The sequence below is a fragment of the Acinonyx jubatus genome, chromosome A3 (genome assembly GCF_027475565.1).
Source record: "Acinonyx jubatus isolate Ajub_Pintada_27869175 chromosome A3, VMU_Ajub_asm_v1.0, whole genome shotgun sequence".
In the NCBI taxonomy this organism is placed as follows: domain Eukaryota; kingdom Metazoa; phylum Chordata; class Mammalia; order Carnivora; family Felidae; genus Acinonyx; species Acinonyx jubatus.
In genome coordinates, this window is record NC_069388.1 from 122,762,094 (window position 1) to 122,773,864 (window position 11,771).

The following is an 11,771-nucleotide window of genomic DNA, read 5'->3' on the forward strand; positions in this document are numbered from 1 at the left end:
CTCATTCTGCTTGGACCCATGATTTTAAAAAATCACATTAAGAATGCTTGCCAATTTTTTGTTATAAAATTAATAATGCATATGGTAATAAAAATTAAAAGCGCACCGGAGGGATAAATGGAGAATAAGACCCTCTCCTCTGCATTCCCCTCCAGAGGTGACCGCCTTAACCAGAACAACGGGAAACAGTGTTGAAAAGCTCACTTTCCTGTTCCTGCCGCTCACATCTTTAAAACATTTGTTTTAGTTCTTTTCACCACCTTTATGGATCTGTGCCCTCGAGGCGGTTTTGGCCAGTTTGTATCAAGAATACCTCTGAGTATATATCCTTTTGACACCACATCTGCCGGAACCTATTTCCACTTCTTCAGAGCGCTCTTTTTAAGGTTACAGTTGCCACGGCGCACCTGAGCTTGCGCGAGTCTGAGCTCCTGGGCCTCCCCACTCCGCTCCCCGCTACTGCTGCTGGAGCCAGACCCCAGCCCCAGACTCCTCCGCCCCTTATCCCCGCTCCAGACCCCTGCCCCAGACCTCCACCGACCCCAGAACGCCCCACCCACCCCCTCACCCCTTCACCCCACCTCCTCACCCCAGACTTCCCTGCTCCAGACCCCTGCCCCAGACCGCCCCCACACCCCTACCCCCTCACCCTACCCCCTACCTCCCTCACCCTACCCCCTCACTCCCTCACCCCACCCCCTCACCCCAGACTCCTCTCTTCCAGACCCCTGCCCCAGACCTCGACCCCAGAACGCCCCCACCCCCCTCACCCCACCCCCTCACCCCAGACTCCCCTGCTCCGGACCCCTGCCCCAGACCTCCACCGACCCCAGAACGCCCTTACCCCCTCACCTCAGACTCCCCTGCTCCGGACCCCTGCCCCAGACCTCCACCGACCCCAGAACGCACCCCCCCCCCCCACCCCAGACTCAGACTCCCCTGCTCCGGACCCCTGCCCCAGACCTCCACCGACCCCAGAACGCCCCCACCCCCCCCCACCCCCTCACCCCACCTCCTCACCCCAGATTTCCCTGCTCCAGACCCCTGCCCCAGACCGCCCCCACCCCCCCACCCACTCACCCCAGACTCCCCTGCTCTGGACCCCTGCCCCAGACCTCCACCGACCCCAGAACGCCCCCACCCCCCCCCTCACTCCCTCACCCCACCCCCTCACCCCAGACTCCTCTGCTCCAGACCCCTGCCCCAGACCTCGACCCCAGAACGCCCCCACCCCCCTCACCCCACCCCCTCACCCCAGACTTCCCTGATCCAGACCCCTGCCCCAGACCGCCCCCACCCCCACACCCCCTCACTCCCTCACTCCCTCACCCCACCCCCTCACCCCAGACTCCTCTGCTCCAGACCCCTGCCCCAGACCTCGACCCCAGAACGCCCCCACCCCCCTCACCCCACCCCCTCACCCCAGACTTCCCTGCTCCAGACCCCTGCCCCAGACCGCCCCCACCCTCCCACCCCCTCACCCCAGACTCCCCTGCTCCGGACCCCTGCCCCAGACCCCTCCTGCCCCAGGACGCCCCAGCCCCAGACCCCGCCCCACAACGCCCAGGCCCTAAAACCCGTGCAGGAACCGTCCCCCGCTCCAGACGCCTCCGCCCCAGACCCCGCCCCACACCCCAGATCCCTCACCCCAGAACCCCAGCTCCAGCAGCTGCACAGACCCTGAGCCACGTGATTCTCGCCTCCTCCTCTGCTACCACCCCAGGCCCCCTTACTGCCCCCTCTTTCTGTGCAGGTCTCCCAACTGGTCTGCCTTGGCTCTCACCCCATAGTGGCTTGTCTGTAGAAAAGCAGGTTTCTCCCAAAGGCACTTTGTGCTTGCGGCTCCCTCCCGCCCCTCATCCTGAGGCCCTCCCCTCCTAAAGGCCTTTGATCACTTCACCTCACGGTGGCCCTCATCTGCCCTGCAAGTCCAACTGACCCCCTCATCTCACTTTCTCTGCCGGCACCGGCACCGTGTGTGGATTCCTTGTGCCTCCCAGTATTCTCCCACTGGAAGGTAAGTCTCCTCCAGGGTAGGGGTGTTTGTCTGCCCTGCCCACTGCTCCATCACCAGCACCTACAACAGAGCCTGGCACACGGAAGGGTCTCCAATGTGTTGAATGGATGAATGCATTACTTATCAAATCTGCTAATTCACTTGCTGTTTAGCTCTCACAGATTCGTTGGTGGCTACTAGGTGTGGCGTGAACAAGTGTTTGATCCCTTGTTTCCCGATCTTGGAAAGAGCCTGATGTATACTTGTTTTTATTTTATTTAAAACAGCTCACTGTTCTAGTTTAGAGGAAGAAGTCCTCTAGAAGGCAAGGTTAATTCAGCAGGGACTTTATGTTTTAATATGGCTTTATAACAGGTACCTGTTATGGGTTGAATTGTGTCCCCCGAAAAGATATGCAGAAGTCTTAACCATCAGTACCTTAGAATGTGAAGCTATTTGGGAAGTGGGCTGTTGCACATGTAACTAGTTAAGGCGAGGTCATATTGGAGCTGGGTGGGCCCTTAATCCAATATGATTGATGTCCATAGAAGAAGGAATTTGGACACAGACACAGGGGAGAAGGCCGTGTGAATATGGGAGCAGAGACCACAAGCCAAGGACCGCCTGGGGCCACCATAAGCTGGGGGAGGGCAAGAAAAGATCCTCTCCTAGGGTGTCCAGAGGGAGCATGGCCCTGGTGAACCTTGATTTCAGACGCTGAATCTCCAGAACTGGGAGAGAATACATTTCCGTTGTTATCAGCCACCCAGTTTGTGGTGCTTTGTTACCAAAACCCTGGGAAACTAAGCCAGCACCTAATGACTGTTAGTTCAGTTTCCAAATGATCTGTGTTTTACACATATGCCTTTGTGTTCTACTCTGTAGAAGGAGCAGCAAACATTTTGTTGGAATGAACCTGTAAAGTAAAGATTTGTTGGAATGAACCTGTAAAGTAAAGGGAGGGGAGGGAAGAAAGGGACCTTCCTTCCCTTTCTTCAGGCTGTATCAGGACAGGGGCTCATGACTAAGCACCCTCCAAAACATTCTGGGTTTTCCTGGCTGTCTGCTGAGAAGGCCATAACCACCCCGTGTGCCTTCAAGACACTCAACTCTTGGAGGACAGAGGCTCCTCTGGATTGAGGCTGAACAGAAAAGTGGGAGTCCTTTCAGGCTGCCAAGCAACAAGCCATTACAACAAGCCAGGTGAGACGCCATCCAAGTTGGCTGAGCCGGCAGGATTGGGAGCTGTCAGTGGGGCTCGCAGAACGATAATCATTTCCATTATGAAGACCAGCTGCCAGTGGACTGCTTGGAATTGGAGCAGCCTCTTGAATGGGGAGGAGAGGCGGAGGGAGAATGGAGTGAGGCGTCTGCATGCGGAGCCCGACCCTGTGTCTGTCGCGGATGCCAGCATGTGGCAATGGCCCGTGTCTACTTCTCTCCCCTTGTTATTCCCACTCCCACCTGTCCGTCTCTGCTCACAGTGTTCTCTCTCAGTGTTGCTTCCCTCATTTATTCAAATCCTGCCCATTCTTTAAGCTTTGAGAACTACCAGTAGCCCTTCCCTGCCAAGATCAGCCCAGACTCCTCTCCTTATTCTCCAGTGTTTCATTATGGTCTAGACGGAGCATCGTTGCCACTGAATGTGGCCCACACAGCCGTGGTGTTGGCATCAACTGGGTCTGTATCTCAGGGTTCCCAGAGTGTGCTCACCGGACCAGCAGCACCAAGGAACCTGTCAGAGAGCAAACTTCTGGACCCCACCCCAGGCCCACTGAACCCGACTCCCTTGGTCAGGGGGTAGGCAGCCTTCTGTGTTTCACTGGCACCCCCGGAAGAGGCTGCTGCCCACTCAAGGTGAGAGCCATTTGCCTATGTCCTTCAGCTCAGCATTTAATTTTGCTCTTTCATGTTCTGGGTGTTTCTCTCCCCCTTCAAGCGGAGGACCCTGAGGACGGGAACTGTATTTGTGTGTGTGTCTCTGGCACTTGGCCCAGGTGTGAGCATGGACGCCTGATGTCCAGAGGTGACTGATCAGTGTCGCCTCCCCCATCTGTTCTATTCAACCATGTGGAGAAGGGGAGAGGAGGAGAGTACAGAGGAGGGAGACTTCCCTTTGTTCTGCTGAGTCTCTCACGGATTTCAGGTTTTTAGAGAGGGTGGGGTGTTGTTTCCTGTCTCCAACTGGAGACCAAATCGGTACCACAGAATTTTGCACAATGGGTAATATTGAGTTATCACGTCGGGACCTGCCTTGATCCAAAATTTTGTCTCCAATAGTTTTATGTGGGATTTCCTCTCTGGAAAAAAGGTCATTGCTATTGACCAAATAAAGCAATGCTGGCTAACTGTTCCTTTTACTGGATCAATAAGTCCTTCCTCTGGGCAAGTACCAGTGGCTAGTTCTGTTGGCTTCCAGCATCAGCGAGAAGGATTTTCAGACATGACTAATGTATAGCCTCCTCAGGCTCCCTACTCACGGGCTCTCATAAAACACTGCTGTGTTCCATCATCATCAATTAAGGCCACAGCCAGCAGTCCCGGGCTTGGTGGGGGGGGGGGGGGGGGGGGGCGGGCCTTGCCTCGAGTGCTCTTCCTCCTCCGTCTGCTAGCTTTCACATTTCTAGACATCATTCCTTTTGAGTTGCTTAATGGGCATATAATTTTAATCGGAGTCATATGACACTTGAGCTGGAAGGAACTTGAGAAATCATCTACTTCTTTATTTTTGTTTACGTATCATTTGCTTATTTAAAAGACTTGTAGAGTTTTAGCTTTGCAACAAAATTAAGAGGAAACTACAGAGATGATGCATAAACCTTCTACCCCGACACATGCACAGCATCCCTCGTGATTGACATCACTCACCAGGATGGTGCCTTTTTAAATTTTAAATTTTAAATTTTTTTTTTTTTTTTACCAAGCATGAACCTAGCTCATGCTCTGCTCTGCTAAAAAAATGTTAAAAAATTTTTAACGTTTATTTATTTTTGAAGGAAAGAGAGACAGAGCGTGAGTGGGGGAGGGGCAGAGAGAGAGACACACACAGAGTCCGAAGCAGGTTCCGGGCTCCGAGCTGTCAGCACAGAGCCCGACACGGGGCTCGAACTCACGAACCGCGAGATCATGACCTGAGCCCAAGTGGGTGGCTTAACCGACTGAGCCACCCAGGCGCCCACGTTAAAAATTTTTTTAAAAGAATAACAGTGACTTGCAGTTAGTGAAGCACCTCTGTTTATACTTGCTTTCACTGATCCCGACGCCAACTGTAGACTGCTTCAAGATGCAATTCTTTGCCCGGGGCCATCCCCAGAGTGGGAGCCCATAGGCCCAGCCCTGTGATGAGTTGTGCAAGAGTTCAGAAACGCGATGCAAAGAAGCATTATGTACACAGGGACCCAGCTCACACCCCTGAGTAGAAAGGATGCCCCAAGGCCCAGGTAAGTTGTGGGGCCCTAGCTGGGGACTGCGGGAAAGGAAGCTGCTATAAGAACTTTGGGAGGGTAGAAGAGAAAGGGTAATAGAGACTTAATGGTGTTTCCACCCATGTCAATGTGGGTTATAATTTTACCTGTGAACATGGGAAGGAGAATGGAAATTCACATAGAACTGGAGGTGCAAGAGGAGGAATGCTACTGCGATTAGGGTCAAGGACTAGTTAGAGAAACTTCTAGTAAACAAATGCCTGTCATCTTCCATTGGTTCTCACTTAAGCCTCATGATATCCCTCCCAAACTGACGGTATTTCTATTTTACCAAAAAGGGAAGAGTCCTGACTTAACTTAGGTTTCAATTAGCCTTTAATTAGGCAGGGGTCAACGTTTTAGAAAGTCCCAGGTTCTTCCTCTCCTTGCACCTGAGCTGCCTCTGGGGCGACCAGCTTGTGCTGCTTTGCCCAAGACTTTCTTGATTTTGAGACGGGAAGTCCAGCATCCTTGGAACCCCCTCAATCTGAGCAAAACTACTCCTCTTTTTGCTCCTCCTCGTCCCAGGGTACAGGCAGTCTTGACAGGAACCACTCTGGCTGCCACAAGGCCTGAGTCAGGTCTGCTTTGCTCAGCTGACTGTGCTGGCCCCAGGGCAGGTGGCTGCCTCCTGATTCTTTGGTGACATGGGATGGAGTCCACAGCCCCAGGCTGCCTGCTGATGGCCAGCTCCCATCACACTGCCTTCATCCATCCATCTATCTATCTATCTATTTATTTATAATACAATTTATTGTCAAGTTAGCTAACATACAGAGTATACAGTGTACTCTTGGTTTCAGTAGATTCCCACGATTCATTACTTCTGTTCAACACCCAGTGCTCATCCCAACAAGTGCCCTCCTCAATGCCGATCACCCATTTTCTCCTCTCCCTGGCACCCCCATCAACGCTCAATTTGTTCTCTGAATTTTTTTTTAATGTTTATTTATTATTGAGAGACAGAGCGTGAACAGGGGAGGGGCAAAGAGAGAGGGAGACACAGAATTGGAAGCAGGCTCCAGGCTCTGAGCTGTCAGCACAGTGCCTGATGCGGGGCTCGAACTCACAAACCGCAGGATCATGACCTGAGCTGAAGTCAGACGCTCAACCGACTGAGCCACCCAGGTGCCCTGTTCTCTGAATTTAAGAGTCTCTTATGGTTTGATTCCCTCTCAGTTTGTAACTTTTTTTTTCCTTCCCTCCCTCCACGGTCTTCCGTTAAGTTTCTCAAATTCCACATATGAATGGGAACATATGATATCTTTCCCTGACTGACTTATTTCACTTAGCATAATACCCTCCAGTTCCATCCATGTTGCTGCAAATGGCAAGATTTCATCCTTTCTCATTGCCGAGTAGTATTCTGTTGTATATATAAACCACATGTTCTTTACCCATTCATCAGTAGATGGACATTTGGGCTCTTTCCATAATTTGGCAATTGTTGACAGCGCTGCCTTAAACATTGGGGTACATGTGCCCTTATGAGTCAGCACTCCTGTAGCCTTTGGATAAATTCCTAGCAGTGCTATTGCTGGGTTGTAGGGTAATTCTATTTTGAATTTTTTGAGGAAACTCCACACTGTTTTCCAGAGCGGCTGCACCAGTTTGCATTCACACCAGTAGTGCAAGAGGGTCCCCGTTTCTCTACATCCTCACCAACATCTGTTGTTTCCTAAGTTCTTAATTTTAGACACTCTGATCAGCGTAAGGTGGTATTTCAATGTGGTTTTGATTGTATTTCCCTGATGATGAGCAATGTTGAGCATCTTTTCATGTGTTGGCCATCTGGATGTCTTCTTTGGAAAAGTGTCTATTTGTGTCTTCTGCCCATTTCTTCACTGGATTATTTGTTTTTCAGGTGTTGATTTTGGTAAGTTCTTTATAGATTTTGGATACTAATCCTTTATCCGATATGTCTTTTGCAAATATCTTCTCCCATTCCACTGGTTGCCTTTTAGTTTTGTTGATTGTTTCCGTTGCAGTGCAGAAGCTTTTTATCTTGATGAGGTCCCAGTAGTTCATTTATGCTTTTATTTCTCTTGCCTTCAGAGACGTGTCAAGTAATAAGTTGCTGTGGCTGAGGTCAAAGAGGTTGTTGCCTGTTTTCTCCTTTAGGATTTTGATGGTTTCCTGTCACACATTTAGGTCTTTCATCCATTTTGAGTTTGTTTCTGTGCATGGTGTAAGAAAGTGGTCCAGTTTCATTCTTCTGCCTATTGCTGTCCAGTTCTCCCAGCACCATTTGCTAAAGAGACTGTCTTTTTTTCCATTGGATACTCTTTCCTGCTATAGAAAACTTATGAAAGAAATTGAAGAAGACACAAAGAGTTGGAAAAACATTCCATGCTCATGGATTGGAAAAACAAATATTGTTAAAATGTCGATACTACCCAAAGCAATCTACACTTCCAATGCAATCCCAATCAAAATAGCACCAGCATTCTTCTCAGAGCTAGAACAAACAATCCTAAAATTTGTATGGAACCACAAAAGACCCTGAATAGCCAAAGTAATGTTGAAAAAGAAAACCAAAGCTGGAAGCATCAGAATCCTGGACTTCAGCCTGTACTGCAAAGCTGTAATCATCAAGACAGTATGGTATTGGCACAAAAACAGACACATAGACCAATAGAATTGAATAGAGAACCTAGAATTGGACCCACAAATGTATGGCCAACTAATCTTTGCCATCACCCTGCATTTTAATGCAGAACACTGGTCTCCAAGAGTAGAGTGTTGTCTGGTTGTGCTTTAGCCCAGACTAAGAGGTTGACAAACAAGAAGACAAGTAACTCAGCCATTGGGGAAGACAACCCCTGCTGTTTCCACCTTGGGACAAATTTAGGTGCAAGGATCAAAACTTACTCAGATTCAGCTTAAGTCAAAAGGGACTTTATTTTAAGGATACAAGTTTCATGGGGTCCAAGAACAAGCTGCCTGAGTGGGCCTGGGGAAGGGGAGGTGTGGGAGTAGCCTGCCTGCCTTCCAGTTCTCTCAGCCCAGCATCCCTGGTGTCCCGAAGGGCCCAGTAAATAGCACTGGGGTTCGAATCAGACAGACAGGCACATTCAGAGGGGATGCTGGGCTTCTTTGGAAGAGGGACTAGGTTGGAGGATTTAGTTTAGAGAGAGTGGAATGCTTTTCTGACAACGGAGCCTTAGAACTAGGATGCCTCACCTGCCCACACTGCACTGCCAGGCTGTGGTGGGGAGGTTGCTATGGTCCCAGGTGAGACTCACAGTGAGGAGGGGACGAGAGAAGCACAGGCTGAACGTGGGCTTCTCCCGAGAGAGTGAGGGAAGGGAAGACATGGCTGGGCTCTAGACGCCACTGCTCAGGGAGGTGGCTGAGGGGTGGGGGCACTGCACGAGATTAGGGGGGAGAAGGATGTGAGGAGGGCACTGCTAGGCGGGCCCCACCCACCTGGGAGGAGGGCTCAGGAGCCAGGGAGTAAGCCTCTTCTGTCCCTCCCAGCAGTCTGACTGCAACAGCCTTGGGTCATGGCCACCATCCACACACCAGGAGCAGGGTGTGCTTCACCTGGCCCTCCTCAGGCTTAGAGCCCCCTTCTCCCCCCTCCTCCCCCTGCCCTCGAGAAGGCTCTGGATTACTACTTCTTTGCTGAAGCCTTTCTTGTGCTCCTCAGAGCTCTTCTCCCTTCTCTGAGTTCTTATACCTGTCGGTTTATCCCCGCTACTTAGGGCCTTTTGCTTTTCAAAGCACTTCAAGTGTTAGTGACCACATGCAAATCCTGTCTTCTTAGGGCCCCTGTAAGAATCTCCTTTATATAAACTAATATTTGTACTTAAACTGTCTTCTTTCTCTTCTTCAATGCTTTTGGTGTTTCTAAAACTTTGATCATGACCTGGGGGCCTGAGGTCCTCACCAGGGAGAAGCCAGCCTCTTAAAGCCCTTATGGCCCAGCAGGGGTTGCAGCCCCAGTAGGGACTTCTGAGGCCAGGGCTCTTAATCGCCAAGGCTAAGAGCTGCCCCCCAGCCATCCCACCTTGGCCCTTATAGCTAACCAACACATGATGCTCAGCTGGGTTAACAAGATGGACCACCCATTTTTACCGTGAGAAACATTGCCCTCCTGAGAAAGTTACGTGGGCCAGGAAGCAGAGTGGGGGCCGGGTTGAGGGCTCAGTCCATTACAGCATCATCTGGAAGTGGGACAAGCTCTGGAATGGGCCCCAGAGAGACGTTCTTACCACTCTCTTCTGAGACTGCTCCAGGACCTGGCCAGCAAGGGCCCCAGAAACAATAGGCCCACATTTCAGGCACCAGATCACATGTTCAGGAAGCAAGAGCCATGCCAAAGGTAATCTCCAGAGCTAGACTGTGTGCCGTGAACTCCCAGAGTTGAGTTAAATATTGACCCTAGGGGTTGAGGATGGTCGTGTGGGTACCCCTGGCAAACACTCATGTGGAACAGTGGGATAGTTGGACTTATAAGTAGTCTCTATAGGACATGACTGTCCCTCACAGGTGGGCAGAGTCGTGAGAAAGTGGGGTCAGGCTGACCAAGCTGCTGAAAACTCTCATCGGAAGCTATGTTTCCTGGGCAGTTCTCTCCCCTGCTGATGGCCTCTAGGCCATGAGCCCCACTTGGAGGGCCTCTGCTATGGAGCACGGAGAGCTCTCCTTTGTTAAGGAAGGAGGCAAGATCCCTATGGTGTAGCGGGGCCACTGTGTGCTTGGATAGATATGTTTATCATACTTAAAATCAGTTGTCATCCATGGAATGACTTACAGGCCATCTTGGATAGGTTCAGCACAGTGGCCACCACTGTGATGAGGAAGCAGATAGCCAGCCAGGACCACGGCCAGGACTTTTGGGTGCTGCTCTGTGAAGAGGCAAAAGACAGGGTCTCAGGGTTGGCAGGGGTCTCAGGTGACATGCTTTCTAAAGTCTCCCCCTCAGATCTTGACCATCTGGCTAGCAGGCACATTGCCCCCACAGTCACTGAACCCAGGATGGATAGTCAAGTACATTTTCCTGGCCTGAGTTCAAGGTGGATGTGGGGTGGGGCTGTCACTGAGGCAGGAAGACTGAGATTTTGGACTCATGTGGACTTTCTTGCAGGACTTCCTTCTCCTAGATGGATAACCAGACTCGTTAAACGTCTTATAAAATGCCTGAAAATTAGCATAGCCAGACACTAGACAAGCTTGATGGGTGCGAGCCAAGTGGTTTTGGCCAAAGAGTCTTTAGAACTCACCCGGATCAGCATGCAAGCCCCCTTCAAGCAGGAGTTCCTTGGGCTGATAGAACAAAATGGGCCTGCGCAGATGCAGCGTTGATGCAGAGTGCTATTCAGAGAGCTCTGAAGAAAGGTTAGTTCAGAGTTCAGTCAGGGCTCAAGGCAGCTCTCAGAAGGTTGGGCTCATCTGGGAGGATGGAAGGGAGAGGGGGAGATGTTTGTGGGAGGACTGTGGACAGAGCTTCTCAGTGTCACCACTGTACAACATGAGAGGGCTTTGCTCTCACCTCTTCTTCTCCGCTGAGGAGAGCACTGGCCCGGAAAATGCCCCATAGGGTTCAGGTATAGGCAGACTGGGGCCCGGCAGTGTAGACATATGCGAGAACAAGAGTGAAGAACAGTGGAGACTCCCTAACAGAAAGTCAATGTATTGAATGCTTTACCAACACTTCTAAAGTCTTCAGTAACCTTAATGAGGTTCAAGTTACTATTTTGCAGAAGGAGGTGGTAAGGTTCAAAGTGGAGAAATGACTGTTCCAGGTCACACAGGTAGTAGCTGGGTAAGCAGATATCCTAGAAGTCCAATTTATGGCAGACTGCCTCCCACCGTGCTTAATCCTAGTTACTAGTTACCTACCATCTGTTGGACCTGACCTCTGGACATTGATGCCAAATCACAAGCAGTATGTGTGAGCCAGATCTCTTACAGAAAACCTAGAAAGTACACGGGACCTGGGGCTCCACAGGGACTTTCCTCAGTGTTACCAAACTGTCCATATAACTGGGAGTCTAGATTCTTGGTTGGCCCCTTGTGGTTTTCCCAGAATTCCCCTTTCTGGGTCCAGATGCCACATGCTTTACCATCAGCCTCCTGACCAAGGAGGGGTGTAGGACTCTCACTCTGGGAAAGAGGGTAAAAGTCTACTTCCAACAGGTTACTCTCTGCAGCTGCCAGGAAGAATTTGGAGACAAGGTGTGGGGCACTCTGGAGAAATCTTGCATCCATCAGCATTTGCCTTCAGTCCATCCTGGCCCCTTCTTTTCACTCAAGGAAGCCTGCACAGGGCTGGAGGGAACTACTTGGAAGTCAGGGGAAGATCT